The 18,304-nt window shown below is 49.1% G+C and overlaps 1 protein-coding gene across 10 annotated transcripts in view; it reads right to left on the reverse strand.

The window, feature by feature from the left end:
- Positions 1-18,304, reverse strand: part of MARK2 (microtubule affinity regulating kinase 2) — a 56,444-nt gene that overhangs the window by 21,747 nt on the left and 16,393 nt on the right. The window contains exon 1 of one of the 10 annotated variants that reach the window (XM_024748731.1): positions 5,198-5,343. The exons of 8 other annotated variants lie outside the window; for them this stretch is intronic. The gene's annotated coding sequence lies outside the window, so the exon portion shown is untranslated. Of the gene's footprint in view, positions 1-5,188; positions 5,344-18,304 lie in introns of those variants that run through there. One more of the 10 variants, XM_024748733.1, reaches the window with a different exon arrangement.

Raw genomic sequence — 18,304 nt, forward strand, 5'->3', positions numbered from 1 at the left:
GCAGGGACCTTTGTTTCCCATCTACAGGGGTTCTCTGAGCCCTGAGAAGAGCTATAATCTCTAAGAACTTGACTACAAGTACCAGTGTAGCAAAGGTGGTATTCCTTCTAGAATGAGGAAAGTCAAATTTCTACCATGGCTGGGCTGTCAGACAAAAAGGACCCTCCTTCCTAACACCACTCCTGCCAAGAGAAGTGGGTGACTGAGAAGGCAGCCACGCCTCTGCCCTCTGAGCAGCCCAGGGCGGGAGGAAGGTGTGCCCAACTCTTCCCTTCCTCATCATTTCCTTAACTCCTTCCTCTCAGAAAAGGTCCAAGAAACGGCCAACATACCAGTACCACATGGTGCCAAGGGCTGGGGGAAGCTCACACTGCCAGCCTCGCACTCCATTCGGCTCCTCCCTACCAGTGGGTTACCGTAACCATGGAGACCAACAAGTTCCTCCATATCACAGGAGAGCCTGCCTGCCAGCAGCCCAGGGCTCTGGGGGAGGCAGAAGGCAGCCTGCAGCAGGAAGGTCTGGCTCGCTTAACAGAGGACTGTGGGGAGCTGATGGGAGACTAACCAGTGAAGCTGAGGTGCCTGGGCCTGCCTCCAACTTCCTTTTCTTTGCCCAGTAGTTTGTTTTTAGCACATTCATTGTCTGGCTGTATGTGGTGTGGTAGTGAAGGGTGTCACTCTGGAGTCAGACAGACCCGCGGTGGGACCCCAGCTCCACCACTCTGGCTGCTGCGTAGGGAATGGACTGGAACTGTGGTATGAAGAGCTACACAGATCCACACACACTAAAAGGCTCCAGATCTCATATAATACCTTCTTTTAAGTGATCCAGGTAAGTAAACCCTCTTATCCCTTGTTTATCCCAAATCCCTTTGTTCAAATAGTTATCCAGACACCTTCTTAGCTGAGAGTGATCTCTCCCTTCTCTGACTCTCACAGCACCCTATCTGTATCCATTCAGGTCTTCTGCCTTTGTGCCTCTATGCCTTCACCCCCTCTTTGAGCTCTGAGAAGTCAGAGGTCACCGTTGTATGCCCTTAGTGCCTAACAGTGCCCCACGTTATAATACTTACGGAATATATACAGAATAAAAGTGGTACAACTTTTTGATCCCTAAAGTTGCTCCCCTCGTCCCCCAAGGAGATAAGCAAGGGCAGAGGAAGGAAGATCAAAACCTCTGGCCAGGGGCTTCCCTGGTGGCGCAGTGGTTGAGAGTCCGCCTGCTGATGCAGGGGACACGGGTTCGTGCCCTGGTCGGGGAAGATCCCACATACCGCGGAGTGGCTGGGCCCGTGAGCCATGGCCGCTGAGCCTGCGCGTCCGGAGCCTGTGCTCCGCGGCGGGAGAGGCCACGGCGGCGAGAGGCCCGCGTACTGGAAAAACAAACAAACAAACAAAAAAAAAACAAAAAAAAACCTCTGGCCAGAAGATCCCTTTCCCCTCTTTCAGGGCATTTACTGCCCTTTGAAGTTGGTTGGTTACTGTCTGTCCTTCCCACTAGACTACACCATAAAGGGAAGGCCCCCGGTCCGTCTGATTCATGGCTCACAACAATGTCTATAACACAGAGCGGAAGTATTCAGTAAGGTAATGAATGAATAAACGTGAACGAATGAATAAATAAGAAAACATGTTGGGGCATCTTCGTGACAGTCTCTGGGATACACGCCAATAACCCATATCAGTATACTCTGCACACAACATCCAAGTGGGCAGTGGGTCATGAGGTCCTCTCTCCCCAAAATGGATGACATCCATGGAGCGTCAGTTCTACTAACAAGCTTTCTCTCAGGTGGGACAAGCCCCTTGGAACTCTCATCTGTCACAAAGCTTGAGGCAAAGGTGGTCACCGAGGAGAACTGGAGGCAGGCTCAGAATACAGGCACAGCTGAGGACCAGCAGCCCCCACCCCCATCCCTGGCTCCCCTCAATCAAGCTTAAGCCCTCCTTTCATCACAGAGGGGGATCCCTCTCCTCGAACTTCCTGCTGCCCAACAACCACCAGGCCTTCCCACTTCAGACAGTTCTCTCTGCCTCTCCACATTCAATCCCTCCACTGCTTTGCTACCAAAACCACTGTGTCTTGCTGTGACAATGCAATGCAGCTTGAGCCATTCTAAGAGCTACTGATTTGGGGAAGTGACAGTGACTTTAGGAGACATTTACTTACTGTTTGCCACACCGAGAGCTGCTTTAATATTTCCTCTTTGAACCAATGTACTGATTGCAAGGCCCTGTCAACCCTAGAGAGCCAAAAAATTCACCCATATACACCTGCCTTCTGTCCAATGCACAAACAGTGTTCCCACCCAGCCGCCACCCTCCCCAAACTGCCTCCTGTTACAGAAAAGCAGAGGGACGACTAAAAACGGCAGCTGGGGAGCTCAGGTGACTCACCCAGCATAATCACCACCTCCCAGAATCTCCAATCTTCTCCTGGGGTTTTTGCCAACACAAAATAAAAAAGAAGCACGAGATCTAAAACAACAACAACAAATAACCCCTCTCTCAGCGTTTATGCAACAGCCTTTCTACCTGGGTGCAGATTTAACCCTTTGTCTCTGCCCCTTCCAATGCGGTTTCCTTAAAATGTTTTTATGCTGAGGCCGGGAAACAGGCCTTCCGGGTCTTATCTGGTTCCAGCTCTACACTGGAAGGTGCTGAATAAGACATGTGCCTCTTTCCACTGCGTCTTCCTCTGGAAGTGGAAAAACTACTACCTTCCTACTCCTCCAGTTTCAAAGAGGGAGTTGAAGAAGGAGGAGGAAATATCAGAAAAAAGATTGGGACAAGTTTGCTGCCCCAGAAGTCACCATGGTCAGAGATCAGAGCTCCAGCAGGACAATAAGTAATAGAAACCACCTAAGGCTGGCACCACCACTCTCAGAACCTGTCTCCACCTGGCCGGGCTGCAATGTGGCTCTTCCACTTACGTGACCACTAAAACTCCAACTGGCTGCTCTTTCCATGAGCAAACCCCCATTGAGCTGTTCCTGCTCACAGGGAGAGTTGCTATCTTCCTCCTACAACAGATCATTGAAAACCCAAGCAGGTGAGGACACATGAGCTGTGGAATGAGGGACGCCCCTGTTTCCGGTGCTACCTGACAATGGGTCAAATCAGTCAAAATTGAGAATTCAGTCTCAATTCCCAGAACAATCACAGGAGCTGCACACAGCTCTCTAGCAAACTTTCTGGGTAGGAAGTGGTGTGTGCGTGTTTATCTTTGGCATTTGGCATCTAGAAAGACAACTTCTGTGATAGCTGGTGCTACGACTACAAAGTGATGAGAATGCTCCCACAAGGCACATGCAAACCTGCTGCAGCATGTGCTGCAAGAAAGTCAAGAAACCCCCAGCGTGGGACTCCCTGGTGGTCCAGTGGTAAAGAATCTACCTTACACTGCGGGGGACACAGGTTCGATCCCTGGTCAGGGAACTAAGATCCCACATGCCATGGGGCAACTAAGCCCGCACGCACCGCAACTACTGAGGTCGCACACTTCAACTAGACAGCCTGCGTGCTGCAAACTACAGAGCCCACGCGCTCTGGAACCCGTGCACCACAACTAGAGGGCCCAGGTGCCCTGGAGCCCATCCACCACAACTAGAGAGAAGCCCGTGCACCGCAAGGAAGAGCCCGCAGTCTGCAACAGAAGATCCAGCACGCCTCAACAAAGATCCCATGAGCCGCAACTAAGACCTGATGCAGCCAAAAATAAATAAATAAATACATTAAAAATCTTAAAAAAAACAGGCAAAAGAAATCCCCAACTTACCAAAAGTTCTGTTCCATTTTTCCATAGAAGCATGTTACAAATGATGGCTGCATTCTCAGGCCAGCCCACCCCATCAGGGCCCACCACGGTATCTGAAGTAGTGTATTAACCATACCTAACACCTAAACCAGAGTTCAGAATAGGAAAATGCATTCAGTGTTCCAACATGGGACCTAGGAACGTATCTTTGCTTTCCAAGGAGCGTGGCCCGTAGAAACTGGGGTTTCTTAACCTTCAAACTCTGGGTGAGGGCTTGACATAAAAGGACTTGAGCACCGGGGGGTGGCTGGGTAGGAGGGAGGGTCTAAGGAGATATGAACCTAGGTGGAGATGAAGAATAAGGCTGGAGGAAAGGAATTCTGAATGGACACTGCCTTACAGGAGAGAAGGGCTAATTAAAGGAAGGCCAAGTAGAACTTCCAGAGAGAGAGAAGGCAGCCTGGGACAGTCCCCTGACATATCAGGGGAAACACTCTTTAGAACTGTCTTCCCTACTGGGTACCTCCTTTCTACCTCACTGGGCCCGCCGCTACCACTGCAGTCTCAACCTTGGGCCAAGGGCAGAGACTGCTGAATCCTGTTACTAAGTGGCCATGACCTGGGCAGGTGCCTTGGCTAGCTCGTCGGATAAATGGAGGAGGGCTCATTTGTCAGAAGCTGGGTGGAGAAGATTGGAAAGAACAAGTTTCTGACTGGGACTGAGAACATGGCAGCTTGACTTTAGGCCTAGGTTGCCTCTGAAGCCAAACACTGTTCGTTTTCTGGTAGCAACGACACTTCTCCTCCCTAGCTGTCTGTGTGCATGACCTAGGAGCAGAGAATATGGTAAATGAGACTGCAGCTATTTTCCATTGTAAGTGCCTTCTTAAAAAACACTTTTATAGTTAATTCATCTTCTCAGAGACAGAGCCCGAGGAAGAGAGTCTGACTGTACTGGTTTCTAAGAGAAAGGAGTAGTCCAGAAAAGGCCAGTTTAGCCCTGGCTAAGGCAACGGGGAGATGTGGGTTCAGACTTCACTGCTGGAGGTTCTGAGCTTTCTAACGTCTGTGATTTGAACACGGGAACAGGGCCCTTTGGTACAGATTAACTCATGTGCTGGTGGAAGCCCTCAGGAACTAGATCCACCAACTGACCGGTGGTGCTGGGGAGGAAGGGGGCCACTTTGGGGCATTGTTAGATGCACTATTTATTACACAGACTGCAGACAAGAGAATGCTGGTTGTTTTGAAGGAGGCAAGCAGCCAAGTTTCTAGCTCTCCACCTCCTAATTCACTCAGAGAGAGCAGGGAAGAAAGGATGCCTGCAAAAGGAATACAGATCCTCCCCAACAAATCCTGAAGGGCAGCTCTAATTGCCAACAGGCATGGTGGCTTAAATAAAGACCGGAAGATTGAGAGAAAAAAACCCACCCAGGATACCTCCGGTCAGAAGAGTCTGGCGGCGTAGCGGGAGGCCACTGCTACCCATCCTGTTGTTCTATCTAGTTAGTCCATGCAAACACCGAGTACAAGGACAAAGACCCCATAGTCATAACGGGGTTTCTATCAAGAGAAAACAAAGGGGTAAAGTCAGAAATTATCCAACACCATCCAAAACACTTAGAACAATGCCTGGCATATATTAAATGCTCATGACATGCTAGCTATTATTACTATAATTCCACATGCTTTCCCAACTTATTCTGTAGGTTGCTAGAAAAACATAAGTTTTTATATTTTTTAAATATGATTTTTTAAAAATTAATTATTATTTATTTTGGGTTGCATTGGGTCTGTTGCTGCGTGTGGGCTTTCTCTAGTTGCGGTGAGTGGGGGCTATTCTTCCTTGCGGTGCACGGGCTTCTCATTGCGGTGGCTTCTCTTGTTGTGGGGCACGGGCTCTAGGTGTGCGGGCTTCAGTAGTTGTGGCTCAGGGACTCTAGAGCACAGGCTCAGTAGTTGTGGCGCGTTGGCTTACCTGCTCTGAGGCATGTGGGATATTCCCGGACCAGGGCTCAAACCCGTGTCCCCTGCATTGGCAGGCAGGTTCTTAATCACTGTGCCACCAGGGAAGCCCAGATACGGCTTTTGGCTTTACCTTCTTTACCCACTGCTTACCACAAATTCTCTATTCTCCAAAAAGAGATGGATCTTTCAAACCAGCCTAGGAGAGTGTTAGAGTTGGAAGACCAAGTTCTGGTCACCTATTTGCACAGCTCAGACTTGGACATGGGTTTCTGGCAGAGCCAGAAAAGGCTCCAGCAGCTCAACTGTTTTATCCCTTCCATAAAAGGCCACTCTACTTGTCCCTGATAAAAAGCACTTTAAACACACACATCCAACCCTAGGAAAATCCAGAGTACACACCACAGCTCCTGAGACACACAATGTCAATAATCTTGCCAAGATTTTCTAGGAAAAAAAAAAAAAAAAAGATTTTCTAGGTATATGGAACTGGAAACTTTGCAAATTAATAGTCACAATGGGAAATGTGACCGGTATTTAAGAAACACACACACACTCACACAGTGTGGCTAGAGTCCTTGATTGTTATGTACTGAAGAGCACTGCCTCTTCCGTAGTGAGAGGAGGGAGACTCAGAGCCAGGGTAGTGGGGGTGAGTGTGGTGGTGAAAACTTAGCTGCACCCCCAGCTCCTGAGTGTGTCTGGCTTGGAGACTCAGCAGCCTTCGTGGCAGCCAGGCTCCCACCACCAGCTGTCCTTCACACAACATAACAAGATCACTGTTTGGGAAGATGGGATTTTCGGTGTTGGGTTTTGTATCCCATAAGCTGGCATGCATCTGTCTCAGGGGCAGTTTCCTGAAACAGCTGCATGTCATGGGCCCCGGCAGACAGGATTTGAGATACAGGAGAAAGATAAATGAGATACCAGAAGTAGCAATTCAGGGATGATAAAGGTAAGAAGGAATGAAACTGTCTAGCTGTCCTTTTCTCACTCCTGTCCCACAAGAGCTGACTTTTCCTACCTGGTCCTCACTAAGGAATCATAAATACTCCTGTTTCCCTTTCTAGACAGACCCAGGCTTCCTCCTGGCATCTCCACATTTTTGTGGAGCTCTAACACATCAAGTGACTGTCTTCCCTACGGGGTACCTCCTTTCTACCTCACTGGGCCCGCCGCTACCACTGCAGTCTCAACCTTGGGCCAAGGGCAGAGACTGCTGAATCCTGTTACTAAGTGGCCATGACCTGGGCAGGTGCCTTGGCTAGCTCGTCGGATAAATGGAGGAGGGCTCATTTGTCAGAAGCTGGGTGGAGAAGATTGGAAAGAACAAGTTTCTCACTGGGACTGAGTACATGGCAGCTTGACTTTAGGCCTAGGTTGCCCCTGAAGCCAAACAGATACTGTGGTATCTAAAACTGATGCTGGGGCTTGCCTGGTGGCGCAGTGGTTAAGAATCCGCCTGCCAATGCAGGAGACACGAGTTTGAGCCCTGGTCCGGGAAGATCCCACATGCCGTGGAGCAACTAAGCCTGTGCGTCACAACTACTAAGCCTGCGCTCTAGAGCCCGCGAGCCACTACTGAAGCCCGCGTGCCCAGAGCCTGTGCTCCGCAACAAGAGAAGCCACCACAATAAGAAGCCCGCGCACTGCAATAAAGAGCAGCCCCCACTCGCCACAACTAGAGAAAGCCTGTGAGCAGCAACGAAGCCCCAGCACAGCCAAAAATAAATAAATAAGTAAATTTTTAAAAATAATTAAAAAAATAAAGCTGATGCTGGCTACCCCATTAAGAGATAACCAAGGTCACGTGAGCTGGCCCGACATGTTCTGCTGCACTTGTTTATGGGCAAGAGGATTCAAACAACCTGTCAGGGGAGGGAAGGGGGCAAACCCTGTACACAGGGCAAGCACTGGGAACACCACACAGAGGCCTCCTGCCAAGAGATCTTTTGCTCAAATATAAAGCAGAAATCTCTCACCAAACACCAAACCAGCTAACTATGCCAAATACCACTTTTGATCCAGTGACTTTGAGGCACTGCTCCATCTTTCCAAAGTTCTTCGTATAAAAGGTTTGGGTTTTTTTTGGGGGGCGGGGGTCCGGGAGATTAGAAGGATGAGCAATATAGGGCCCCATTAAGAGTCGCAAATTGGGGCTTCCCTGGTGGTGCAGTGGTTAAGAATCCGCCTGCCAATGCAGGGGACACGGGTTCGAGCCCTGGTCCGGGAAGATCCCACATGCTGTGGAGCAACTGAGCCCGTGAGCCACAGCTACTGAAGCCCACGCACCGCAACGAAGACCCGACGCAGCCAAAAATAAAAATAAATAAAATTAATTAAAAAAAAAAAAAAAAGAGTCCCAAATTAAAATAATACCCAAGCAGGGGCTCTCTGTCTCACCAAGAAACATATGTGGCATGGGGCTTAAAGCAGGGTGTTTCCAGGGTACTTTTGCATAAAGAAAGCACTCAGGGGCTTCCCTGGTGGTGCGGTGGTTAAGAATCTGCCTGCCAATGCAGGACACAGGTTCAAGCCCTGGTCCGGGAAGATCCCACATGCCACGGAGCAACTAAGCCCGTGCTAGAGCCCGTGCTCCGCAACAAGAGAAGCTGCCTCAATGAGAAGCCGTCGCACCGCAACGAAGAGTAGCCCCCGCTTTCCACAACTAAAGAAAAGCCCCCGCGCAGCAACAAAGACCCAACGCAGGCAAAACTAAAATAAATAATAAAATAAATTTAAAAAAAAGATCTGTGCATTAAAAAAAAAAAAAAGAATCTTCCTGCCAATGCGGGGGACACAGGCTCGAACCCTGGTCCAGCAAGATCCCCCACGCCGCAGAGCAACTAAGCCCGTGAGCCACAACTACTGAGCCTGCGCTCTAGAGCCCGCAAACCACAACTACTGAAGCCCGCGCGCCTAGAGCCTGTGCTCTGCAATAAGAGAAGCCACCGCAATGAGAAGCCCGTGCACGGCAACGAAGAGTAGCCCCTGCTCGCCGCAACTACAGAAAGCCCGCGCGTAGCAATGAAGACCCAAAGCAGCCAAAAACAAATAAATAAATAAATTTATTTTTTAAAAAAAGAAAGAAAGTTCTCAGATGGCTAAATGCCCAATCAGAAGTCAAACTATCAAAACAAAGCTTCCTATGACCATTTCTTGCCCTATACAAAGTCAGAATCGGGAGGCCATTTAGGTACAGCTCCAGGGCAGAAGGGCTCAGGCAGCAGGGAGTCAGGGTCGTCCTCTCTGACCAGAGGGTTAACCTCACAATGACATCACTAGCCACCAGACACAGGAAGGAAGGGAGAAGGCAGTCAGCACCTGAGCCTGTGGCCCTGTGGTTCCAGGCCGTCTGGGCTCTCCACAGGGTTACTGTAGAAATTGGCCCCTGGCTTTGCTAAATTAGATCCTTTCTCCCCTGCTCTTCTGCAAAACCATTTGTCACAGCCCCTAAATAACCAATCTTCCCCTCTTAGCAGGCCTGAGCTGCTACCATCTGGTCTCTCTGCCTTAGGCACTCAAGCCTCGGCAGAAAGAGGATGTTTCCATTTGGGTGCTCCCTTGGCTGTCTGGAGAGGTCCGCAGACAGGAACTAGGGGTGGCACCCTTCTCTAGCCAGCCAGAGGGGGATGCGAAATACCTGCTGGCAACCTGTGCTCCCTCTCCAAGCTCCCCTTTCTAGCAAGGAGCAGCTACCCCTTCCTAACCTTCCACCCACAGTCTCACCCCGGCCAGGGAGATGCACTCATCCTACAAGAAGTGAAGGTAGTTAAGTCCAGCTTAGGAGCTAAAGAACCTGGCTTAGGGGAGAAAGGATATTGTGCTGCAAAGGATTCCAAGAGCAAACTCCCCGAACCGCCCACCAAGCTCTTCTGAAGAGCAGGGGTATTTAGAAGCGCTTTCCATCTCCCCACGTTAGAGAGGAGGGTGGCCTCAGGCAGACACACACCTGGCTGGGTCATCATCTCCCCTCAGAAGCCCTGGTGTCCCTAACACCAGAGTAAGTCCACACCTGCCACCGAGGACCAGCCTGAGATGGTAACGTGCTCCGGGGTTCACATACTCACACATCCATTAATCTTCCTCCAGATCGCTGCTGTCATGCAGAGCAGTGAGGCGGGCTGAGTCCCGCTCTGAGCCCCTGAGCCGGTCACTCCAGTTTGCTTGGTGTATTGTGGGGGGAGGGGGGCAGGAGGAGGAGGAGGAAGGGAGATTATGATTCTCTATTTTCAAGCCCTTCCCCTAAAACCGAGGAGGGAAGCAGCTGGGTTCCCACTGCAGGAGAGCTCCAATCTCTGGGCACTACAGCTGCATATGGAGAACTCTGGGGAACATGCACATCCAACACGCTGGGAAAAGAAGGGGAAACCAACCCGGAGAGAAGTGAGTTGGTCTCCTGCCAAGAACTCTGAATGGTACTCCTATCAGAACTAGAACATAACAGGAGGTAGGCAGGTTTATGGTCTCTGGGGAAAGGCAGGAGGGGAAACAGTAAAAGCCGGACTAGCATGGGAACAAAACTTGCTCCCTGGCAGGAGAGCGGACAGCCCAGCTATCTGCAAGGCAGCAGCCACATACAGTCAAGTGAGACCCTGTCCCTGTTCCACCTTTCGGGGACAGACAGTCCACACTCTAACCTCAGGTCGCTTTTCACGTGCTTTGGTTTTGCCGTTTGGAGCATGGTCATTTCTATGACCCTGTAAGTTAAGGTCCACCACTTAAGGACCTGTGCCCCTGATTGCCAGTGGCAGGAGGGAAGGGGGACTCTCGCTGGCGTGCTGTATAGGGTCAAGCAGAAGCCTCAGATGGCCCCTCTCACGGAGAGGAAATGCTCCTCCTTTACCAGAGCAGAGCCCAAGGCTGCCACAGAGAGGTGCTATTTAGCGACAGAAATGTCTGTCAGGAGTGGCAGGAGAAATGGCCACTATGTACTTCTTTCTCACCAACTGCTACCACCAGCCGCCACAGGCTGCCTCTGAAAAGCCTGCAGAACCTCCGGTGTCAGCAACGGCCTGTGAGTCACTCCCCCATGAGAAGAGGGAAACTGGTCCTGTCCCTGGGCCTGAAGAAGCCCCACAGTGTCCTCAGCCAGCTCTGCTCCAAAGCTAAAACCACTCCCACCTGCCAGGACGGAAACCTCGGACAGCCTACCCTCCACCCACACCTGCATGTAGAAAAACCAGTCCTCTTACTCTGCCACATGTGGGGGGCATCCACAGTCAGTCACCTCAGCAGGACGCCCAGCACTGGGAACGGGAAGTGATGGCTTCATATTCAAAGCTCCCCTTAAACACACACACACACGATTTATATGTATACGTACACATACATGGGGTAAATGTCTATATACATATATATATATATATATATACACACACACACTGTAAAACTGATTTGCAGACCCAAATCGTTTCTGGATTTTTCTTTCAGCTGGCAGCTCCCTTTCCCTGCCTGCAGCTCCAGCCTTGCCCTCGCCCCGCCCTAGAGTCTCACTCTGGGCTCCTGCCACTTGTCTTCAAGTGTTCTCTCAGACCTCCAGGCCTTTGCCACGGCCTCCTACTGCCTGGAACGCTTTGCCTCCATCCTCCGTTCCCATTCTTCTTCCTGGTTAGCCTCAGCTCAGACATCACGTCCTCCAGGAATTTTTCCCTGCTCCACCTCTCTGACTTCACAGGGTCCCTGACACATCACTCCAGGTGTCCCAAAGACAGCCGCCTTCTTGCACTAGGACTTCGCTCTTGCCGAACGGCCTGTCTCCTTCACAACTCTCGGTGGCTGTCTTGTTCACCACTGCACAAGAGTGGGAGTGACCTAAGAGAAATTTCCAGGGCTTAAGTCAACTCTGTGTCCTCAGTGCCCAGGCACAGCGCCTGGCACCTAACAGGCTTTCAAGCAATGCTTTCCTAATTCACGAGAGGTCAGGGTCTTCCTGCTTTTTTCGGAGTGACTCTTTACCCAATAGCTCTTCTTAGCACATCGCTGTTCCACGTGACTACTTCACCCTGGGCCAGGGCTAGAATGCTGGTGCCCACTGCTTTTAATCCTTTCTCGAGGGCCTTCTGGTGTCTCTACGGATGCAGACTCTGGCAGGATTTCAGAGCTCATGGCCAGTGTGTGGAGCTGGGGCCTACTGCCCTTTCACCTGTCCTTCCCCAGCCTCCCCTCTGCCATGAGGGCTGCAGGTAGCCCCCGCACAGGTCTTCTAAGCAAGAGGACTGCTTCTGAAGTGGAAGCAACGGGGGATACAGCTCCAAGTCCTCAAGAGAGAGCAAATTTAGATCCAGCTCCACCCAAACAAGTTACATATCCTGAGCCAGTCATTCACCCTCTTGTGACCTGTGTTTCCCCACTTGTATAATGAGGGGCTGGAGTTGAGCTCTGAGGGTCTGTCCTAGGTGGATATGAGGGCTCTCAGTGCCTCTGTGCTCATAAACCTTCCAGCCCTGTCCCTGAGACCACAGTAGGAAGTGAGCATGGTCTGCACATCCTGAAGACCACATCCTGACCTTGTCTTACATCGAGTCAACCTGCCAGAAGTCTGGCTCCATAAGTAAACCTCACCTAACATGTCTTGAACACCAAGCTCGCACACTGGAAAACCTCTTCCACCTAGGGCTGAGAAAATTAAAGTTAATCTAGGTGACAACTCTGGACTTAGAAACATTACAACCCTGAACTCAGTGTGCCCTAGGCAAGAATCCTCTCCCTCTCTAGACTTCATTTACCCACAACTTACAAGCTCCTCACCACTCCCAGCCTCTCTGCATACCACGAATGTGGCCACAAGGTGCAGGAAAAGGTACCGTGACACACAGTCTACTTCCAGCAGGCCTCAGGGCTCTGCAGCCTTAGTCTGAGCAGCTCTGAGTAGGTACAGCCCCTGGTAGGGTAGGTGGCACACCTGGTGCCTAGCACCTGCCCCCCCACACCCCCGCCCCCGCAGCATGACTCCCTAGCAGCCTGGCTCCTCGGAGGGCTCCCGGATGGGGAGCTGCCTGCCTGCCTGCCATGGTAGCCGATCCATAAGGAGAAACCAACTTGGCAAAGCCCAGCAAGCAGCAGTTTCAGCCTTGCTGCCCAAAGTGGGGGAAGGGGGAGGCGGGTCCAAGCAGACCAGTCCAACAGGTCCTTTTTCCACCATCTTACACAGCTGTTGCGTTCTGCACTGGTTCAAAACCAGGAGCTTCAAAAGTCACTTGGAGGAATTCCCTGGTGGCGCAGTGGTTGAGAGTCTGCCTGCCGATGCAGGGGACACGGGTTCGTGCCCCAGTCCAGGAGGATCCCACATGCCGCGGAGCGGCTGGGCCCGTGAGCCATGGCCGCTGGGCCTGCGTGTCCGGAGCCTGTGCTACGCAACGGGAGAGGCCCCAACAGTGAGAGGCCCGCGTACCGCAAAAAAAAAAAAAAAGTCAGTTGGAGCTCTCACACCCTGAGTCACAAAGACCAAGGAATCAAGAGAAAGTAGAAAACGGTCATTGCATTCTTGCCCTACCCATAAATGGTCCTGGAAAATGTGGTCCCTGACACCTCACAGCTCTTGGTCAATTCAGAAAAGCACCTGATCTCCCCTGAGATGCTCCAAAAGAAATCTGGGTCCGTACCACCACCAAGTGCTGAGGTGGTGTGAAATCAGTTCTTTCTGTGCCATGCTCCTTAGCTTCTCTCCCACTATAAATAACTCCAGCCTTTTGATACAGACCACATGATCTCTCCAGCTCTGGACAAAATTCCCAACACCCAGTGTACCTCTGTTCACCCATTGCAGAAGCAGGGAAGATGAGGCCAATTTAACCAAAAGCAACAACATAGCCAGAGATGCTGTGTGTCAGGGGCAAGAACAGAATTCAGCAAAACCGGGAGGGCCTGGCTTTTCCACTCTCTTCCCTATTTCGGGAAGCCAGACAGGGTTTCCTCAGCAGTGCACTCCCCCGCTGTGGTTTCCTCTCTGAGTTCTTAACACAATCCAGTAATAGGGTAAAACGTCCCCTTTAGGGCTTCCCTGGTGGCGCAGTGGTTGAGAGTCCGCCTGCCGATGCAGGGGACGTGGGTTCGTGCCCCAGTTCTTTTTAGTCATTATTGAACCTATTAAGACACCAATTAAGACTTGTGACTTATATGGCCAAAAAATTGATAGACAAATGTCTGATTCACAAATCAATATGGACACACTTCCCCAAGGGTGGTGGTAAATGAAGAATAATACCCATGTTGTAATTTTTCTTATTGTTTTATTTCACAAATAATTCACTGAGAGATGATCATGTGCAAAGCACTCTAAGAGACTATGGGGGAGGAAGGGATACAGAGAAGGGTAAAATACAGCCCAGCCTTCAAAAAAGTTGACTGCCTAATTGGAGAGATAAGCACAAATCACACTGTCCAACGTAGGACCAAATCCAGGAGCTAACTAAAGTTACAGTCTGCCTGTGCCCTCCAATTTACTAGAAGTCTGTAGCTTTTGTTATTTTTCAGAGGAACCATGCGCTGAGAGATTTGAAGATCCCGGGTCTTGCTTCTAGCTACGACCATGAGTTCTACCAGGATCTATCTAAACCCTGAGACTTGGGACTTCCCTGGTGGTCCAGTGGTTAAGACTCTGCGCTCCCAATGCAGGGGGCCTGGGTTCGATCCCTGGTCAGCAAACTAGATCCCGCATGCCGCAACTAAAAGACCCCGCATGCCACAACCACGACCCGGAGCAGCCAAATAAATAAATAAATAATACATATTAAACCCTGGGACTTCAATGAATGGGGATGCCCACCCACTGAGTGGACCATGATGAGAGCTGTGAGATGCTGGTATGAAAGGAAGTCAACCCGGGAGACTCACTGAAGAATCAATCATTTAGCCTTCCTTGTCTCATCCCCATGTAGAAACCAGAGACAGGCCCAATATACAAGCAAAGAAGATACAGGAAGGGCTGAAGCACAAAGTCAGAAAAGTTGCTCAGCGCTAAGGTCATGGAAATGAAATCAAAACAAGCCCTTAGCGTTAGAACAGAAGAGGGTGCTCTTGGGGAAAACCTGGAAGGGCTTCGTAAAGCTCTGCATCCAAAGGCCCATATCTCAGTGCTGGCTGTGACTCTGGAGGCACGTTAATATACTTTTCCTTTTCTTTCCCAATTATTGGTTGTCAAGCCTGGTCTCCCTCATCAACTCCCATTCAAGCAGTGCTATAGCTTGATGTATACACTAGTACCAGTTTTTAAACTGTACCCTTACTCAGCAGGCTACCAGCACTGTCAGAGTTCTTCTGGAAGGTTTCAAGAAGGAACGAATACTTATTCCTGAAAGTACTTGGAAAGAAATTCCCTAGACAAACAGAAGATTCTATGCCATCCTAAAAAAAAAAAAAAAATAAGGTAATTCAGGGGCTAAGGATAAAGATTAAGGCCCCAGTCTTCCTCTGTTGGGGGAAAAATAATTCTGAAGCTAGTTCTATTTTTTTTTTAATTGAAGTTTAGTTGATTTACAATATTGCAGGTGTACAACAAAGTGATTCAGTTATATATATGTGTGTGTGTGTGTGTGTGTCTGCACACACATATATACGTATTCTTTTTCAGATTCTTTTCTATTACAGGTTATTACAAGATACTGAATATAGTTACATTGTTCCCTGTGCTATACAGTAGATCCTTGTTTATATATTTTATATATAGTTCTACCTTAAAAATGGTAAAGCTAGTGAGACTTGGCCCAAATCACCTCCAAAGAAAATCCTTTTCTGAAATTAAAAAAAATAAATAAGTAGGGGAAGGGGAATGGGAATTGTTTTGTTGAAAACCTTTCCTACAGCAGATAGCAGATTAGCTGCACAAGATTCTTTTGGAATGGTTTACTATGCAGAATTTTATAATGTAAGGCATTCCAAATGTGAAACTGGGAGTTCAGCACCTAAACATTTATTAATGAGAAAAACCCTCACACCCTAATCATGAAGAAGGTTTAACATCAGTGTCTGACATTTTGTCAGTTAGGAGTTGGTTTTAACAGTGTGGATTTGGCAGCTTGCTCTATCGGCTGTTTCACAAGCAGTTTCTGTGGTTTCAAGAAAGGCAGGGTGTTTGCTTTTAAACACTATCTTAAAAATATATTTCAGAATAGGGTTCAACCACTCCAAGACAGGAGGAGAGAAGGAAAACCAAAACAAATAAAGGAATCTGGTGCTACCAAACAGAAAGAAAGCACACCAAAGGTGCAGGAGAGGAAAAGACACTGCCACCGGCACCAAAATGACAAGAAAAGCCAACTTAGTGCTTCTTACTACCAAGTTAGAAGATAAGGACACAGAAATGGCACTAAAGACATGAGGTCTGGGACTTCCCTGGTGGTTCAGTGGTTGAGAATCTGCCTGTCAATGCAGGGGACACGGGTTCAGGCCCTGGTCTGGGAAGATCCCACCTGCCACGGAGCGACTAAGCCCGTGTGCCACAACTACTGAGCCTGCACTCTAGAGCCCGCGAGCCACAACTACTGAGCCCGTGTGCCACAACTACTGAAGCCCACACGCCTGGAGCCCGTGCTCCGCAACAAGAGAAGCCACTGCAATGAGAAGCCCGTGCACCACAACGAAGAGTAGCCCCCACTCGCTGCAACCAGAGAAAGCCTACATGCAGCAATGAAGACCCAACACAGCCAAAAATTAATTAATTTTAAAAAAGAGAAAAAAGACAGTCTGTAAAAAAAAAAAAAAGACATGAGGTTAATAAAGGGAAATCTTTATCTCTTCAAAATAAACTTACCTGGCTCAAATCTATTTTATTTAAAAACAAAACAACCTCAACAGTTCCACACCAATGCAAAGGACTGTCATCTAATCGATTAGCAGCCACACCTCTCTGCCAGCATGATGTGGTAATTAAGGTAGAGATTTTTCTCCCTAGGAATACAAGTACAGAAGGGCAGAGCCCCTATGGACCTAACCCATTATGACAGCCTTTTCATTAGCAAGAGAACACTGCCATGCACTCTCCAAGGAAGCAGTGGCCTGCATCACTAAAGAACACCTGTATGTGACAGCAGCCACCTCTGAGGAGAGATAAAAATGTGCTGGAGGGACTTCCTTGGTGGCGCAACAGTTAAGAATCCACCTGCTAATGCAGGAGACACGGGTTCGATCCCTGGTCCAGGAAGATCCCACATGCCACGGAACAACTAAGCCCGTGTGCCACAACTACTGAGCCTGCGCTCTAGAGCCCGTGAGCCACAACTACTGAGCCCGTGTGCCACAACTACTGAGCCCACGTGCCACAACTACTGAAGCCCAGGCACCTAGAGCCCATGCTCCACAACAAGAGAAGCCACTGCAATGAGAAGCCCACGCACCACAACGAAGAGTAGCCCCCGCTCGCCGCAACCAGAGAAAGCCTGCACATAGCAACGAAGACCCAACGCAGCCAAAAATAAATTAATTAATAAATTTTTTTAAAAGTGCTGGAGGTGGGAAGTGGGGAGGGGGAGAACCACTCATAAGAAACCCAACAGGCTGTGCTTCTCAAAGTAATTCACATGGACCTTGGTTTTTCCACTGTAACAAAAAGATGGATTCTAAAGTAATTTAGAAATGGCATGTAACCGTGATCTCAGAGAAGTGAATCAGGTTTGAACACAAATACAATCATATAAGTTGAACTCCTCCTCTTTTTCTGCTAGAGCAGCAACAGGGGCACAAGTGGATAAGTGATGCTTGAAGCAAGGGCAGCAGCTCACCCCCTTTACCCATGCCCCATGCGGACATCTTTAAATCAGCTCAAAATTTCAGAATTTTGCTAATAAAATCAAAACCTCTAACAGGATAAAAGAAAAGGCACTATACTGCCAGGGGTAGACAAGCAAGTAAATCAAACCAAAAACTCATAAACTCAAGTTAACTGAAATTCCTCAGAGGTTCACTCTCACGAAGAAACAACTCCAGATGTCTAGGAGGACCACATGCACAGCTTCAGGAGAGAGAAGTGAACCAAAAGAAAGACTGACAAATGCAAACAGGAAGTAGTGGCATATTACACAAGCGATGGGATAAAGAGACACAGCAGGACGGACAGAATTCAGCTCCCAGGATTGGACTGGCAAGTCCCAAACACACACAGAGGCCTGGCACTACCAGCTACAGTGCTCTCAGTGTCCTTGGCAGTCAAGGCTAAAAGCAAGTAGCTCTGGGCTTCTGCGTGTGTAAGTGTACATAATGGTATATAAAAAGAAAATATTAGTTGCGTAAGGATAAAATGTACATAGTTAAGATCCACAAACAAAAGTTTTCTTTTTGGGGGTTAGTGAGGTGCTACTGAGCAGGACAGTCAAATCTAAGAATCCAAACTGTCCTATGCCATGAGGTATTTACTTGTTGGTTACCAATTTTGGATCTCAAGACTCCGGTTTTTCTAAAGGAGTTCTTGGAATCCCAGAAGGTAAGAAGAGATGAAGAGGAAAACCAGAAGCCAGGATTAAACAATAAGATCAAAAAACTGTTTCCCACAGCCGTTAAGACCAGGGAGCTAAACCCAAAGAGCTGCATCTCCAGCACTGTGCCACCTTTACAACAGGCCACAGAGGGCAGAAAGAAACAAGGTGGGGC

Source organism: Neophocaena asiaeorientalis, unplaced genomic scaffold (assembly GCF_003031525.2).
Source record: "Neophocaena asiaeorientalis asiaeorientalis breed wild unplaced genomic scaffold, Neophocaena_asiaeorientalis_V1.1 scaffold43, whole genome shotgun sequence".
Lineage (NCBI taxonomy): Eukaryota > Metazoa > Chordata > Mammalia > Artiodactyla > Phocoenidae > Neophocaena > Neophocaena asiaeorientalis.